Source organism: Thalassophryne amazonica, chromosome 17 (assembly GCF_902500255.1).
Source record: "Thalassophryne amazonica chromosome 17, fThaAma1.1, whole genome shotgun sequence".
NCBI lineage: Eukaryota > Metazoa > Chordata > Actinopteri > Batrachoidiformes > Batrachoididae > Thalassophryne > Thalassophryne amazonica.
In genome coordinates this window covers 66,839,537-66,845,536 of record NC_047119.1, presented here as the reverse complement: position 1 = coordinate 66,845,536, position 6,000 = coordinate 66,839,537, and the positions used below count along the sequence as shown (strand labels likewise).

Genomic DNA, 6,000 nt, shown 5'->3' with positions numbered 1-6,000 from the left:
GGACATGTGCAGAGGAGGGACCCAGGGTATATAGGGAGAAGGATGCTGAGGATGGAGCCACCAGGCAGGAGGAGAAGAGGGAGACCAAAGAGGAGGTTCATGGATGTGCTGAGAGAGGACATGCAGGTGGTTGGTGTGACAGAGGAAGATACAGAGGACAGGGTGAGATGGAAACGATTGATCTGCTGTGGCGACCCCTAACAGGAACAGCTGAAAGACAAAGAAGAAGAAGAAATGGGAAATAAGGTACCAGTAGATTCAGTAGATTCTCAAATCCAACAAGACCAAGCATTCATGATATGCACACTTAAGGCCATGAAATTGGGCTATTAGTAAAAAAAAAAAAGTAGAAAAGGGGGTGTTCACAATAATAGTAGCATCTGCTGTTGATGCTTCAAACTCAAAACTTATGTTCAAACTGCTTTTTTTTTTAGCAATCCTGTAAATCACTAAACTAGTATTTAGTTGTATAACCTCAGTTTTTCATGATTTCTTCACATCTGCAAGGCATTAATTTTGTTGGTTTGGAACCAAGATTTTGCTGGTTTACTAGTGTGCTTGGGGTCATTGTCTTGTTGAAACACCCATTTCAAGGGCATGTCCTCTTCAGCATAAGGCAACATGACCTCATCAAGTATTTTGACATATACAAACTGATCCATGATACCTGGTATGTGATATATAGGCCCAACACCATAGTAGGAGAAACATGCCCATATCATGATGCTTGCACCACCGTGCGTCACTGTGAACTGTGGCTTGAATTCAGAGTTTGGGGCTCGTCTCACAAACTGTCTGTGGCCCTTGGACCCAAAAAGTACAATTTTACTCTCAGTCCACAAAATATTCCTCCATTTCTCTTTAAGCCAGTTGTGTTCTTTGGCAAATTGTAACCTCTTCTGCACGTCTTTTATTTAACAGAGGGACTTTGTGGGGGATTCTTGCAAATAATTTAGCTTCACACAGGCGTCTTCTAACTGTCACAGCACATACAGGTAACTCCAGACTGTCTTTGATCATCCTGGAGCTGATCAATGGGTGAGCCTTTGCCATTCTGGTTATTCTTCTATCCATTTTGATGGTTGTTTGCTGTTTTCTTCCACGCGTCTCTGGTTTTTGTCCATTTGAAAGTATTGGAGATCATTGTAGATGAACAGCCTATAATTTTTTGCACCTGCATATAAGTTTTCCCCTCTCCAATCAACTTTTTAATCAAACTATGCTGGTCTTCTGAACAGTCTTGAACATCCCATTTTCCTCAGGCTTTCAAAGAGAAAAGCATGTTCAACAGGTGCTGGCTTCATCCTTAAATAGGGGACACCTGATTCACACCTGTTTGTTCCACAAAATTGGCGAACTCACTGACTGAATGCCACACTACTATTATTATGAACACCCCCTTTTCTACTATTTTTTTTTTTTTACTAATAGCCCAATTTCATAGCCTTAAGAGTGTGCATATCATGAATGCTTGGTCTTGTTGGATTTGTAAGAATCTACTGGTACCTTGTTTCCCATGTAACAATAAGAAATACACTCAAAACCCGGATTAATCTTTTTAGTCCCATAGCACTACTATTATTCTGAACACTACTGTAACAGTTGTTGTCTTCTACCAAGTTGCTTGCCTGTTGTCCTGTAGTCCATCCCAGCCTTGTGCAGGTCTACAGTTTTGTCCCTGGTGTCCTTAGACAGCTCTTTGGTCTTGGCTATGGTGGACAAGTTGGAGTGTGATTGATTGAGTGTGTGAACAGGTGCCTTTTATACAGGTAGCGAGTTCAAACAGGTGCAGTTAATACAGGCAAAGAGTGCAGAATAAGAGGGTTTCTTAAAGAAAAAAAGTAACAGGTCTGTGAGAGCCAGAATTCTTGCTGGTTGGTAGGTGTTCAAATACTTGGACATGCACCTAAGATGAAAATTTCAGACCCCTCCATGATTTCTAAGTGAGAGAACTTGCAAAATCAAAAACTTATTTTCCTCACTGTAGTTGTGTAGAGGTATAGTTGTCTTTTTTTTCCCTAAAGTAAAATGGGCCAAATGAAATACAAATAATAAATAAAATAGTGAGATTTGTCAGGCACTGAGTAAAAAATTGTAAAATGCCTTTCAGAGGGATGCAACACTCTTGAAATAACAGCTATTGAGGTGGGATCAGCGAACAATCAAATCTTTTTCTGCAAATAGTCAACAATGTTACATAAGTAAGTCTCTTCAGCTGCTCCCTTGTTTGCACTCGGGGTCGCAACAGCAAATCCAAGATGGAACTGCATGTTGAATTGGCACAGGTTTTACGCAGGATACCCTTCCTGACACAACTCCACATTACATGGAGAAAATGTGGCAGGGATGGGATTTGAACCCGGAACCTTCTGAACTGAAACCAAGCGCATTAACCACTTGGCCCCCAAGTAAATTATCTGCAAAAGACTTGAGAAAAATTAAAAGTGACATGACTTCAATGCCATGATATTCCACAACTGCAACGAACCTAAGCACAAGATTGTTGGTACTTGGAGACACAACCTATTGTGTTCCATCCCTTGTCTCTGTCGTCCTGTTTGTTGAATGTTATTGGTCACTTTATACTTTTGTCATGTTTCAGTGCTCCTTTACTTTACACTTCAGTTTTTATGTGGTAGTATTTTAGGTTTGTCATTTGAGACTCACCCAGGTTTCACACGTTAAGATCACGGGTACGCAGCACTCCTTTGAGTCAGATGACAGCAAAGTGGAGGAGAGGAACTGGTATGGGCTGCTATTATTAAGAATGAACTAAAGTGAACCTTTTCTGGTTGAAGGTGAATGTAAAATCAACTTACAAACCCTCACACATGACCGAATAATGACATGGCCTCCTTCTTCACCTGACAAACCCTATGGAGAACATGGGGCTATACTAATGTTTCTGAAATGTCAAAAGTGTTTATTTGATCATTTTGAGTTATTTGTTATGCTTACTGTAATAAATATAAACAATTAAAATTGAAAAATGTCAGTTATTCATTTACTTGCATAATAATTCTCTACATTAGTTGCCTAATAATTGTGCAAACATGGAGAACACCAAAACTCACTTTATAGTTGTTAAACATTCCGGTTTGAGGTTTACTAATATTTTGGATTGACTGCGACCACTGTATATGTTCAGTAATAAAATTACGCACTCATTCAATTTTCTGTACACACTTATTCCATTCAAGGATCCATCCTAGTGTGGTCACTGGGTGAGAGGTGGAGTTCAGCCTGGGCAGGACACCAGTTCATCACTGGGCCACACATTCTTGCATGGCCACATAACTTGCATGTTTTTGGAAGCAGGAGGAAGCCCACTCAAACACAGGGGGAACATGCAAACTCCACACAGAAAGGACCAGGTGGGAAGTGACCCAAGGACCTTCTCACTGTGAGGCAACAGTAAGAAGGTCCACTAAAACACCATAATAAAATTAATTCTCAGAATACAACTGGTCTAATTGTATGTGAATACATCAGATTTCTACATACGTACTGCCAGTGTGAAAACATGCAAATAGGCCCAACAACTACAAAACTTGTGCCACCTTCTATATCTATGGGGTATATATGTATACTGTCATAGTGCATCTAACCCATTTTTGATTGTAAGTTATGAATCAAGCTATTCTTGTTTCCCCATGTCATCCAACCATTAAAAAAAGCATTAAATTGTTCAAGTATAATAAAGCAGTAACCTACTTGAACTGACAAGAATTTCTTTCGGATGTACTCGGCTGTTTCCGGACAACTGCAGAATGACGTCACATTTTGTTTTAAAAAAAAAAAGCCATTTTGCAGCTTGTTCTTTCATCCCTCGACGCCGATCGGCTCGGACAACCGCTCTTTTCTCAAGCTTTAGTCACAATAGCCCGAGGTAATAAAAAGACGTTTGTTTGTACAGGTTCGCGATTTTTAAACCAGGTTATTACATGTACAGTGGTTGTATTATATAATGTCTCCTCTGTGTCTGCTAACCTCTGCTAGCTTGGTGGCTAACTGGGTATAAATGTTACTTTTATTGATTAATAAACAATCTAAACAAATAATGTTAGACAGTTCTGCTTTAGATGGTGCATTCTGACCTTGTTGAGACTCACATTGACAAGATTACATTTTTTTTTAAATCGTCCTTTAATTGTGTACGTTAAGATGATGAGCTGCTGATTGCCGTTCACTTTGCATAAAGGTGCACGAATAAATTGTAATTTAACATTCGTCCAAACGGGGTTTTGGCTGATATTTCGAATTTCGTACACGATGTGTTTCATGTTGAATTATAAATGACAGTCTTGTCGGCCATGAACGGGAGCCGCCCAGTGACCGAGGCCCAGCTGTCAGCGCTCAGTGCATGTTTGAAATTCCTGCTCAACATGTCCAACGATGGACGATAGTCTCAATTATTAGCCATATATTTGTAAAGCAGTGGACCCAGACAGTATGATCATATCTACAATGTAGTGATTGCTGTGTAGAGGAATTCGTGATTTCAGTAGATGGACACAAACCAACACTCCCCAAAAACCCCCATTTGTGATGTTATTCATCTGTGGGACCTGGAGCTGCATGATTTGATTTAAAAGAATTTATAGGATGTATTCTGTTATCAAAAAAAAAAATCACTGAAAACTATATTTTACTTTGCAGTTCACAGACTACGTTTACATGCAGCCAATAACCCTTTCGTATCCGGAATATTAGCAATAAGCATGGTTGTGCACGGCCATGTAAACACCTGCAAAAACCCGAATATGCTCATAGTCCGGTTTTTAACTCACTCGATGCCATTGTCTCTTAAACGCATCTTTTCCGATAGTAATGCTCAGCGCCAAAGATGTTTTTTTTCTGATGATAAAGGAAAGTGAAGTTTCTTTTGGTATGTTTGTTGTTGATATGGACATAGAACTCAATTTTCTATGGGTCTTGAAAAACACTCAAATGCTGAAAAACCCTGGCACTGGGATGTTCTGAACTTTGAAAATGGCTGGCACTCAATGAGTTAAAAACCCGAATATGACCCCTGGGTTACTCCTTTTCTAACCCGAATATCAGGCATATAAATGCGCATCGGAATATCCCCATAGAAAGGGACATTATTTTGTGTTCTGCGCATGTCCTATCTGCAAGGAATCTTGGTCTTTTGAGTACAGCAACGACTTGTATGCAGTGCGCGCAACCCACCGGACACCACAGAAGCAAAGTAAACAAGCATGGGGAAATCCAGATGCGGCAGCACAGCACCACACTTTTGGAGCGAGGAGGAAACAGAGTACTTCATTAGTATCGTGAAAGGCATGAATATAATGTCTTTTATTGATGGTAGAAAGTACAGAGATAGCGACATTTACAAGAAGGTGGCTGAAAAGTTACCAGAAGCAGGATTTGCACGAACGCCAGACCAAATCAAGCACCGGTGGATGACGTGCGTCGCTGTTTAGATGGGGATATTCCAATTGATACCAATGACCATGTATACAGGAGAAACTCCTGTCTGCTTAAGCATGTAAATGGGTTATTCCTAATGATTCAGAAACCAGAATATTGACCTTGTCCTGAATATTAACGGCATGTAAACGTAGCCACTGTTTAAAACTGCAGTGGCTACATGTACATAAGACAGAACACCCCTGTTTGGGTGATATTTGTTGTGACAACCTCTGTGCTATTTCTTTTCTTGGAGTTTTTATGGATATGGTAGATTCATTAACCCTGATCCATGGGACTTTTGAGTTTTTCACCACATGTATACAAATGTTTGACTTCTGATACCATACCTGGAGAAGCTCTATGTGTAACAAAAGATGCCTGAACAGAAAACGCCCCTCTCAGAATCCAAGCCACCTAACCTGGGTTCTGGTGTTTAATAAATCATTTTTCTGTGGTTCTCCTGATGGTTTACTTTGTTTGGGACATTAACAGTTATGAGCTGTTTGTTTTCTCAGTAATCACACATTAAGTGGACCTAACGGGTGAAGCTACCAATACCTC

At 40.0% G+C, this 6,000-nt stretch overlaps 1 protein-coding gene across 1 annotated transcript in view; it reads left to right on the top strand.

Annotated features, from left to right (window-relative positions):
- Positions 1 to 3,794: 3,794 nt before the first annotated feature.
- Positions 3,795 to 6,000, top strand: part of sptan1 (spectrin alpha, non-erythrocytic 1) — a 118,444-nt gene continuing 116,238 nt past the window's right edge. The window contains exon 1 of the mRNA XM_034191683.1: positions 3,795 to 3,889. The gene's annotated coding sequence lies outside the window, so the exon portion shown is untranslated. The remainder of the gene's footprint in view (positions 3,890 to 6,000) is intronic.